Raw genomic sequence first — 12463 nt, 5'->3', positions numbered from 1 at the left:
GAAAGCTCTCCAGCATTTTAATGTATTTTTAATCTTACAATCATGACCAAATCCTTGGTGACATTAAATCCCTCTCCAGTGTACATAAATCATTCTTTATTCAAGTGAGCACTTTCTAAAAATTTATTAGGCCAAAGAGATGACCCCATTCTCAAATAAATTCTGAAGACTTCCCCAGCTAATGAATGTGATCCTAACACTTTTCAGTTCTTAACTGAACATTCAAAAACTAATTTTGTCCCCACAGGTTTCATTACAGCTATATTGACATATGCTGGGAAATATGACTATAAACTTGTTCATAGTGATACAAGTGAAAAAAGCACCATGATAATTTGAAGAAGGCTCTGTTTTCCTTTGTTTAAGGTAGATCTTTGTTTTTCATCTAGGAAAAACCAATTGGTATTATTCTGGAAGTACTTAAATGTATAACACTGGTTATTATGATAGCACTAGTTTAAACTAAGAACCATTTATGAAAATAAAAATCTCAGAGAGTGTGGAAAGAGAATATCCTACTCTGATGCAGATTTATATTCATACATCTGTTCTCTTAAGGGTATAAAATATAAACTTAGCGATATATTAGAAAGAAAAATCTAACAGCTATCTGGAGGTTATTCATGGGTTAATATCCTGAGATTTTCTTTATTAAATGTAATATAAAGAATGACTACTTTGTCTATCCATTCTCCAAAGCTCCAGATGCGGTGAGAAGGTAAAAAAGATTCTAATGACATCTTTGGGTTGTGTGGTAGTTAGATTCAGGTATCAACTTGGCTAGGTGAAGGTGCCTAGTTATATTTCTGTGGACATGAGTTGATGGTATGTGAACTTCATCTGTTGCTGATTACATCTGCAGTTGGCTAGGAGGCGTGCCTGCTGCAGTAAATGATGTTTGATTTAATTGGCTGGTGCTTAAATGAGAGCACAACGTAGCACAGCCCAAGCAGCTCAGCATGCCTCATCTCAGCACTCACAGCTCAGCCCAGGCCTTTGGAGATGCAGAAAGAAGTCACCCCAGGGAAAGTTGTTGAACCCAAAGGCCTGGAGAGAAGGCCAGCAGAGATCACCTGTGCCTTCTCACATAAGAGAGAACTTCAGTTGAAAGCTAGCTGCCTTTCCTCTAAAGAACTATACGTTAACTAAATAAATCTCCTTTTATTGAAAGCCAGTCCATCTCTGGTGTGTTGCATTCCAGCAGCTAGCAAACTAGAACAGATTGTTTTATTTTTAAGAAAAGGGTGGAATTTAGTTTTTATATACAGGACAGTGCAAGATATGAAATTCCACATAGAAATAAGAAATGCATCGAGAGGGGAGGTTTCTAACAGTGTATACAGTTTTGAACTGTTCAAGTATAGTTTTGTTGTAAAAGTGCTAAATAACAAATCACATTTAAAAAGAGTTCTTAGTGTAGAAACAACATGACAGATTTAAACCAAACATAGTACACAAACAATTTTAAATCTCAGCTATACAATCTAAAAGTTAAGCGTCCCAGGAGCACTACCCTGAACTTGGAAGGTATAGCCTTCAGAGTTGGTTTTTGGCATGACACTCAGGTCGTCTTCTTCCTCTCCAGAGAAATACTTCTCATAAGCTTAATGATACCTTGTTCATGGACATGTTTTCATGGTTTTATAGAGCTTCAATTTTGTCCAAGCCTCCACATTTTTCAATCATTAGACTAAATTTCTCCATTTCACCTAGTTTCTCAACAGCCTGAACGATACTTGAAATGGCACCCAGAGTAGCCAGAATAATTTTGGTAAATTATTACAAAGTTCATCAATGATTCTACTATGCCACAAGGGACAACGTATACAATCTGTTCAACTGTTCCACCACTTGTATAATCACAGCCCATACAGGCTTCCATTTATGTCTTAAAATTTGCCTTAGAAAGAATGCTAATGGGACTAATCCATAATTCACGACTTGCTATATCTGGCCTGATGGCTGGCTGTGATGTTTGACATTGGCCATGTAGCATTCTTCTGAATCTTAGTTTTGGGGTTAGTTAGCAGGTTGGGAAAGATGGCCAGTACTCTTGCATCTATTACAACCTGAATCTGTTCATCTTTCCCAGTAGCAATATTTCCTATGGCTCTATAGTGCAGGAGTCACAATTGGCAATTCAATAGCCTCTAGAATTTTCACAGCTGGAGTTTCACAACTCCAGTTTTAAAACAACCATCTCAATCCATTCATTTAGACCATCAGTAAGATAGGAAATGGCCTACAAGGTACCTACTAATACTTCTGGATCACCATGATGCAGGAGACACACTAAACTGGGAACAACTTGCTCAACAGCATTTAATGGGGGTACAGGATTCTTATTTTGACAAAGGTTGGAAAATGTCCAAGTAATATTACATAAGTAACCACATGCTAAAAGTTGATATATCAGGAACTGCAAGTAGAACCAACACAGGATCAACTGTACCATGTTGATAACCAAGTCTCAGAAAGATGAGTCATCGCATGCAATGCTTTCTAGAGCCCATACAGCTTGTTCACTGATGTGAACATGAGAATGCCAACAGAGAAATTAATGCTGGGATAGCACCTCCATCAACCACAACCTTGGTCTGTTCTGATGTCCCGGAAGCAGTGTTAGTGAGTGCCCAAGCAGAATCAAATTGAGTGGTGTACAATCAGTTCTGCCCAAGAAGAACACAAATTCTAGAATCAAACCAGCCCACATTATGTTGTCTATGGGGGGCTGTTTTTCCCTAGAAAGCAGTTTTCTAACAATTTGAGTAGCTTGGAGTTGGCTTTCCAAATTCTTACTATTTATGCCTTTGATGATATCATCAACAGAGCAGTTTACAGTACCCTGGTTATTATGATTTTCCTAAGTTGGACAAGTAGTCATAATCAAGAAAAGATCTAACATTTCTCTTTTTCAGCATCTGGTCATCCTTCTCAGCTTTCCTCAGCTCCACATTAACTTGTATACACCGCTGCCTCATTTCTATACTGTCTTTCTCCTTGTTCTTGAGCCTGTTCTCTTTGGAGGACGTGATTGTTGAGACAAAGGGACAATGCTCAGGAGTGACTCAGGCTTCCCCAAGAGGAGATATGGGGCTCACAGGCTGCCACGTCTTTGGTTTTTCCAGCACCAGACATCGCTAACGTGGTTTGAATTTTTCATACTTTGTGTAAATATTTTGGCATTGTGTAGAGAAAGGAAAATTCTACCATCCATCTGCAAACTCATAAGCTGCAGGTATTTCTGATGTGTTTATTGAAAACTCAATCAATGTCCTCACCTGGAAGCATGTCATTTTCATGTTTTCCTAAAGTGTCATTCCGGATTGTGGTTTCACTTTCGCTACCCTCATAACTAAAACAGTATCAATTTGCACTTACCCTGGGCTTCAGATTTTTCATTTATGCCCAAGGTGCTTCAAAACCACAATAATAGAAAAGATTAAGTTGCTGGAAACCTAAAATTCGAGATGAAGAGGCATTTAGTTTACAAAAAGAGAGGGTCTCGATGACACATATTCTGTGTGTGGATTTGCGAGGATTCTTGAATGGTTGTTTTACTTAGATTTTCCTCAACTGGTTCCCACAAATTAAACAGCTGCAGAGGAATCTATTTGGTCTTTGAATTATATAGCCTTTTATTCTAACTTCAGTTGGGTATATAATTGGGATTTTTTTTTTGTCTCAAGATAGTAAATTAGGCCCTATTTCTCTTTTACATTCCAGTTCACATTTCCCCGAAATCTGAGGTAGTTATAATTTAAAGGATCTCATTCAAATATATTCCATAAAAACCCAGGATGAAAGGGTTCTTTCTTTTAAAGGAAAACATCTTGATTCCAGATCAAGTTGGTCACCATAGAAAGCAATCTGCAATGTATGTCTTTTGTGGGTATGGAGGCTATTTTATGAGTTTACTTGGGCAAAATATTTTTTAAATCCTCCAGTATTAAAGCACTTCAGTGCTTCCAAAAAAAAAAAGGACTATACAACCTACAATAAATATGAAAAATTGCCGAGGTTAATAGCACTTTGCTAAAGTATTTTTCTGGTTTGAGTACTTTAAAGCTCCCATATTTAAGCTTTCATAGGATATTAGTGAGGAGGAAGTTGGCTAATATGTTTTACGACCTTAGACATTTTAAGAACAAAGTTAAATATTTTGGCCTTTTGTGTTTTTGTTATGAAAATAAATTTGAGTCTATGCAGTAAAATGGTCTGTATATTCCCTTGTGGCTCCATTTCAACATTGGGTTATCCAGACTGGCCCCCCAAATCTGCTGTCAAAAATGTAAAACAGTAAATGGAGGAAAAATAAGATTCAAGAGAAAATTTTTCAACAGGCACCTCTATGTGTGTTGTAAGTGTGATACTTGCCATAACACAGTAGTTATTGGTAAAGGAAAAATGCCGATTTGTGTTATTAGTGGAAAGGAATCATAGCTGAAGCTCCTGTAGTGGCTGTAAACCTTGACGATTTCTTAAGATGGCTAAAACATGGCGTAATCAATCCGTTACTTTATAGGAAATATTAGAGTGCCTTAAAGCCTCACATCTGTGGTAATGATACATTCACATGTGAAAATGGAACAACGTTGTCAGCACAATTAAGTTACATGGACAGCTAATATATTTGGTTTTAATAAGCATGAGCAGCCATGCCACAGCAAAAAAGCAGAGGAGATAACTTTTCTAATGAGTATGTTCTGCCTTATAGGAGGCAAATTAAGAATCATGCTTTGCTTTCTCCCAGTCCAGTGCATGCTTTCTACCAAGAATCATGGAGGAAAAGAGAAGACCCAAAATAAATTTAGGGCGATGATGATATAAATAAACTTACATGAATTTAGGTTGGTGACATGATCCTAATGACAGGATAGCTCAACAGTCTCCTAGGAGTTGTCATCACTCTGTGCAAAGATGCAAACATAGCCTATTACAGTAGCCTGGGGGGAAAGTCGGCACACTTGTTTCAGTTAATTAGGCCATATTCTTCTCCTTAGCAAAATTTTATTATATTTGCCTATTTAGGAATACTGTGAAATTAGTAACATAAATCCCATTATGTAATCCCTGAGAAATTAATTTATTTAATAAAGGAATCAATTCACTAGGTACCGATGATGCCTCATAAGACTAACATAAACAAATAGACATATAGCAGGTATTCTTTCATCTCATTCCTTTATTTAAATAGACTGTGAATTTTGGAGACAAGACAATGATTAAACTAAGATTTTTTTTCTTTTATAGATTTTTTTTTGTAATTTTGATGGGAATGCTTAGATGCAGAATTTATTAGTTTTCTAGTCAACTACTTGCAAAAAGATTTGAATCCAATTTCCAAAGTGGTTAGGCCTGGTAGTGAGTCATAATGTAGCGGTGCTATGTGGGCAAAAAAGCACCTCCTACAGTTAAAGGAAGGCAGGAAGATAACAATACATAACCCCGTTTTAAGGTTAGATAAAATATCCCTTACCTTTAATTACTCAATCATCAGATTCTTTGAATGTCTCCTATATTTAGAGAAGAGTCAGGTTTTAAATAATGGGCTTGCTGTTATTTTTTAAAGGACACGGGCAAACCTAATGAGTCCTTCCACAGTACCAGTGAATACTAAGAAAAGAGTTTGATGGCTGTGAGTGATGCACTAGACCCAGAGATTCGGGGATAGGTGGCGGTGATATCCCATTTTACTGCTGAGACCTAGAGTGCTTAAGTGACTGGTCCCAGATCATATAGCTACATAGAGGTAGATCCGTAAGTCTTCACACTCTGCTATGCTGCTGCCACCACAAACTTTTAAGATTTGTTGGCAGTGGTTCATTTTGGGTTTAAGCATAAGTGCTTCTATAGGACTATTGGCCCAAGGTCTCCATTTTCACAAAAAGTTACAGAGCGTGTTACAGTTTTTCTTGAGCTTTTAACATGGACCCACATTCAGTATCTCTGTTACAAAAGGATTAACTTTGTACCATAATGACCAGAGGTTCATAAACTCAAAGCCTTAGACATGTAACGAGCAATCAGAAGCAACCGCAAGACTAATATGTGCAATGCATTGAAACAAATATACTTTTCCCTAATAACTGAAATAAAACTTGATTGTTGACCATTTGAGACATTGGTAAGTATTTCTATATTTCTTTCATAGTAATCAATGTCAATGAATTAGGAAATACTTAGGAATTATGAACTTGTAAAGAGCAATTCAAAGATAGTAAATGAAATATAAGGAAGGAAATTATATTTGTTATAAAACAAGTGCATTAGAGGAAAAAAAGGGGAAAAAATTGAGTCACGATGGGTGTGTTTGCCTTTGTTTCCCACTTGAGTTTCCTTTAGTTACTAGGGAAATGTAATCTTAGCCCCTCATTGATGAATCTGGGAAGCCCACTCTTCTTAAGGGATTTCCTTTGTTGATGGGATACATTTCCAAGTGATCAGGACAACAATGCCTTTTCAGTTACAATGTGTCATCCCATTCACTGTCTAATGCAATCTTCAAATCTCCCATTCCAGGAATCTGTAGAGGTTGTCCATGATTTTCCAGAGGAGAAAATGGAAGTCCAGGTCATGCAGTCTGGTAGTGCTAACTCATTAACCAACTCTGGTGCAAATTCAGGTAGCAGCATTTGAAGTACTTGCTCTAAGCATCCATCCTCTCCTTCCTCCGGGTGCGTGGACTCTTGAATAACATACCTCGTGTCCACACCTGGACTGTGGACTCTTGATTAGGGAACTTGAATTGTTTATGCCTCAATGTTTCTCAAAGTGTGGTCCCAGACCAGCATCATCAGCCTTACCTGGGAACTTGTTACAAATGCAAAATCTCCCAACCTACTGAATAAGAAACCCTGGGGGTGAAGCCTAGTAATTGATGTATAATGAGCTCTCCAGGTAATTCTGATACATCTAATGTCTGAATACCACTGATCTACAGTCTAACAATAGTTGTGTAGTATTAACCTATGCATAGGCACACTAATATACAGCAAAAAGTGTATACATGCACATATATGCTGAAGTGTTTAAAAGTAAATTACAGACAATATAATGAGCTGCATGTTATTCTTGGGATCATTGTGAGGTTTTGTGGCTGTTGAACAGAGAATTTAAGTAAAATTACATTTTTTAAAGGAGTGAAACAGCATTAGTAGAAGAGTACCAACATTACATGGACTAGTAACATATTCTTTTGAAGAACAGTAAGAAGCAAAATTAAAAGAAAAACAGGGTTGAGAGGGAAGGAAAAAATTAAAAAATGATGGGCTGCTGAGCCTTGTTAACAAGAATCACTTTAAGATTTATTGAATTTGATGGCTAGGATGTTGATAGGAAGACAACAAGGAAAAAGTTTCAGCTGAGTTTTTGTTCTTTTGCATGCAGTTCAGATTATGTGTAAACACATATGGATGGATATTTTTAAGAGATCAACTGAGTTGGTGATGTCTCAGTATACAATCTCTCACAGGATTGCTAAATCCCATCCATTGGACCAACAGTGGGAAAGTTCCTTGGTATTCTCTCAAGGTAATCATTGATTAAATTCATAATGAGGGCCCAGACTTCCTAGAGGAATTAAATATCTCTTGGCTTTAATAATTAGATGAAAAGACATCTGTAAATCACAGTCTTTGAGAAAGAAATGGGGAGATCTTTGAGATTGAGACCCGCAGGGCCCTGAGGGCTGGAGGGCTGACATATGTGGACAAGATAAGCTGATTTCTGCAGGAATCCTGGGGAACTAATGTGACAGAAGGATCCCAGAAAGTGAATATTGACTTTTCAGAAAATCACCAAGGAAGGATACCTGTGAGGCACTTTAAACACCCTGGAAAACCATACCAAGCAAGAGGACTCAGACCCTGTATTTATATAAAATCTAGTTGGAAAACAAGATAAAAACAGAAAGACTACAAAGAATTTTGTGTAAAAAGAAACTTTGATATGCCACACAGTAAAGAATATATATTTAAAACTCCATAGATACTCAATAGTGAAAGACTTTCCCTCTGAGATCAGAAACAAGACAAGGATGCCCACTGTCACCACTGCCATTCAATACTGTTCTAGGAGCTCTAGCCAAAGTGGTTAGGCGTGGAAAAGAAAGAAAAGGCATCTGAATTGGAAAGGAGGAAGTTAAACACTCGTTATTTGCATGATAGATATGATCCTAAATATAGAAAACCCTGATCTTCACAACAAAGCTGCTAGAGTTAATAAATAAATTAATAAATAAATTCAGCAAAGTGGCAGGGTTCAGGATCAACATGCAAAAGTCAGTATTTTCACACATTAGTAATGAATAATCTGAAAAGAAAATCAATTAAAATGGTCCATTTACAGTAGCCACTAAAAAAATAAAATATATAGGCATTAATTTAGTGAAAGATATAAAGGACTTATACACAAAAACTAAAAACATTGCTAAAATAGATCAGAGGATTCAAATAAATGGACATTCCATGTTCACGGATTAGAGACAGAATATTAAGATGTCAGTTTTTTCCAAATTGATTTATAAATTCAGTGCAATCCCCATCAAAATTATAATGCCCTATTTTGTAGAAATGAAAAAAATCAATTGTCAAATGCATTTGGAAAGGTAAGGGGCCCAAAATAGCCATAAACATCTTTAAGAAGAAGAAAGAAGTTAGGAGATTCATACTTCCTAACTTTAAAGCTTATTACAAAACTACAGTGGTCAAAGCAGCATGGTACTGGCATAAAGATACATATAATTATCAATTGAATTGAGAGTTTAGAAATATATCCACAAATCTATGGTCAATTGATTTTTGACAAGGATGCCAAGTCCACACAATGGAGAAAGAATAATCTTTTCAACAAATGGTGTAGGGAAAATTGGATATCCATATGCACAAGAATGAAGTTAGACCTCTACACCACATAAAAATATTAACATAAAAATGGATCAAATACCTAAATATTAGAAACAAAACTTTAAAACTCTTTAAAGAAAATTTAGGGAGGCATTTTCAGGACCTCATGTTAGGCATTTATTTCTTAGGCTTTACTTCAAAAGTATGAGCAACGAAAGAAATAAATTGGATTTCATCAAAATTAAGACTTATGTGTTTCAAAGGACTTCATCATGGAAGTAAAAAGGTCACATATAGAATGGGGAAAATATTTGGAAAATGCATATTTGATAAGTTTTAATATCCAGAATATATTAGAGAAATACTATAACCCAACTACAAAAAGCAAACAGCACAATATATAAATGGACAAAAGATTTTATAGACATTTCTCTAAATGGTCAAGAAAAAATATGAAAAGATACTCCGTATCATTAGCCATTAGGGAAATGCAAACAAAACCATGAGACACTATTTCACCCAATAGAAAGCTACTATTTAAAAAAAAAAAACTAAAATAACAAGTAGAGAAATAGGAACACATTCATTATTAGTGAGAATGTGAAAAGGATCAGTCACTGTGGAAAACAGTTTGATGGTTGCTCAGAATAGCATAAAATAGTATAGAATTATATGACCTGGTATTCCCACTTCTAGATATATACCCAAAAAGGATTCAAAGCAATGACTTGAACAGATACTTACATACTGACGTTTATAGCAGCATTATTTGCAGTTGCCAAATGATGGAAGCAACCCAAGTGTCCATCAAATGATGAATGGATAAACAAATATGAAATATGCATACATTGAAATATTATTCAGCCATGAAAAGGAATAAAGTTCTGATACATGTAACAACACAGATGAACCTTAAAGATGCCATATTAAGTGAAATAAGCCAGAACAAAAGGGCAAATATTTTATAATATCACTGATAGTAAATAATTAGAATAAGCAAATTCATAATGTCAAAAACTAGAATACAGGTTACCAGGAGCCAGGGTGGGGTAGAAAATGGGGAATTAATGCTTAATTGATGCAATGCTTCTGTTTGGTGTGAGATATAAAGGATTTAGTAATGGGTAGTGATGATAGTAGCACAACATTGTGAATGTAATAGTCCTGAATTATATATTTGAATGTGGTTAAAAGGGGATGCTTAGTTGTATCTGTTACTAGAATAAAAATGTATTAAAAAATATAGGGCTATACAACTAACAGTGAACCCTACTGTAAACTGTAGACTTAGTTAACAGTATGATTATAATAATATTGTTTCAATTGTAACAAAGCTACCACACTAATGCAAAGTGTTAATAGGGAAAACTATATGAATGGAGATATATGGGAACTCTCTTTTTTCTGCATGATTTTTCTGAAAATTGATGACTTTTCCAATAAAAAATAAAATTTAAAAAACAGCAACAACAACGAAAAAGAAGAGTCTTAGAAAAACAGAATAAATTTGAAGAGAGAGCAAAATCACTCTGGACCAGAATAATGTGGAAGAGATAGAAAGTGACCTGTGCCAAATTTAAGAATAGAATAGTTCAGAGCATAGAAGAGAATCCTGTTGCTGGACTCAAATCCTCTGCCACTTACTATGTGACCTTGGGCAAATAATTTAGTATTTCTGGCATTATTTCTTTTACCTGTAAAATGGTAAGGACCCATGCCGAAGACATGGGTTCAATTCCTGGTGCCTGCCCATGCAAAAAGAAAAAAAGCTAAGGACCTGCTTCATGATTATAACAAGGGGTTAGTTAAGGGAATGTCTTCGAAGGGCTTAGTGCAGACACAGGCATGTAGAGAGCATTCAGCGAATGCTGTTGTGTTACAGTTATTGCTGTTATCACAATTACTGCTATAAAAGCATGACAGTATTCTGCAGGGAGTTGGGATCTTCATTATTTGCAGAACTCGTCAAGTGCCATGGAGGAACCCAGAGCACAGGCTGAAAACCGTAGGTAGAGAAGCGTAGGAAGGCTAAATTCCAAAGGCTGAGGTCCCAGGAAGGATCCCAGACCCTGAGGTACCTCTCCTTTTTCCCCAATCATTGTCAGGCAAAGAGTCTGGATGTTTACTTTGAATGAACTGGACAGGAAATGCTAACATCAAATACCAATCTACAAGGAAGGATAAATAGAGAGCAGTGATTAGTTCACACAGCCTGGGTATTCCAATGCAATACTTCAGCCTAGAGACAAGACTTTGGATTATTAGAAGGTAAACAGCATTAATCTGTGTTATCTGATAGTTCTGTTGTCGTTATTTTCCTCCTAAGAGAATTCTCATGGTTTTCATAAGAAATGTTTGTAGGTGTTTGTGGTGTGTGTCCACATGTATTCACAAACCGGAGAAAGTGATAAGTACATGAAGACCTTGAACTATCTAAAAGATGATTATTGGGTTTGCTCTTAGAACATCGATTATTTTTAAAAGTATGTTTCAAATAAGTGACAACTACAGATTTTATCTTAGGGTGCAGCCAGATATTCCAGATTTCTGATGTCTAATTTGTTTCCTTTTATTACCATAGGAACAATCTTAATCTCTCCTATGTTCACCATATTCTTTCCAGAGAAAACTGCTGCAGTGGACATAATACTAATAAGAATATTGCAAAAGCTAACCTCATAGCAGATTCAAGCCTTTCAGCTGTAATCTGAATTTGGAAACTCTTTGTTTCACTAAAATGCCCAAGTTCTAGAAATTGTTCCTTGTTCATTTAATAATTTGAGGCAGAAGTCTAGTAATTCAAATGAAAGTTGCTATTGGCATACAGCGGATCAAAGTTAGCCATGAAGCTTGAGCATAACATGAAGCAAAATGAGCTGCTGAAAACATCTTACCAGCAGGAAATGGTCCCGTACACAGCCTAAGATGTACTATTTGAGGTTTTAAGACTATCAAGATATTGAAAGTAGATCTAAAGTGCTAACCATCCTCTGAAACTCAGAAGAGACCTTAAACATCAAGCATTTACTTCCTTTGTCTATAATTAGTTTTAGTACTAATAAAAATGGAAATGAGCTCTAGACATTTGAAGCTCCTTTTATATAGACCAAGATCCTCCAAGAGTCTTAAATTTAAAAAAGAAAGAGAAATAGAAAATAATAAAAGATGCAATCTTTTATTTACTCATTCTCTAGAATCTCTTATGTGTCTGCTTTGTTTTTCAATCAGAATGGTCTTGACCATGGATGACAGTAAAGAAGTATTAAAGCAGCAGGGATATTTTCCTATATTGAGTTTTTTAATAATACTTACTTGAATTAATTTAACATGTCTTTTTAAAACCTTACATATTTTTCAGGTCATAAAAGTTATGCATTTGGAAAATATATACATGTAAAGGATTTTAAAGAAATCATTCATAACCCCACTGCTCAGAAAGAACACTTTTAACATTTTAGATTTTATCCCTTCCCACCATGAACTTTTTAAAAGGTTTAGCTCAGACTGCTCTGATTTTTAATGCATATTCTCACATCCAAAAGTTAATAATTTGTTTATGGTTGGTATGTGCCTCTGCTATTCTTACGGTTTTGTTTTGGGTTAAGGTGGCTGAATTT

The 12463-nt window shown here is 35.7% G+C and overlaps 1 protein-coding gene and 1 pseudogene across 2 annotated transcripts in view; one reads left to right on the top strand and one right to left on the bottom strand.

The window, feature by feature from the left end:
- PRKG1 (protein kinase cGMP-dependent 1) overlaps nt 1-12463 on the top strand; it is a 1184353-nt gene that overhangs the window by 459535 nt on the left and 712355 nt on the right. The gene's annotated exons all lie outside the window — the stretch shown is intronic.
- LOC143654534 (importin subunit alpha-1 pseudogene) lies at nt 1485-10562 on the bottom strand (annotated as a pseudogene).

This window comes from Tamandua tetradactyla, chromosome 13 (assembly GCF_023851605.1).
Source record: "Tamandua tetradactyla isolate mTamTet1 chromosome 13, mTamTet1.pri, whole genome shotgun sequence".
Classification (NCBI taxonomy): domain Eukaryota; kingdom Metazoa; phylum Chordata; class Mammalia; order Pilosa; family Myrmecophagidae; genus Tamandua; species Tamandua tetradactyla.
Note: the sequence above shows the minus strand (reverse complement) of the source record. Positions and strands in the feature narration are given on the sequence as shown.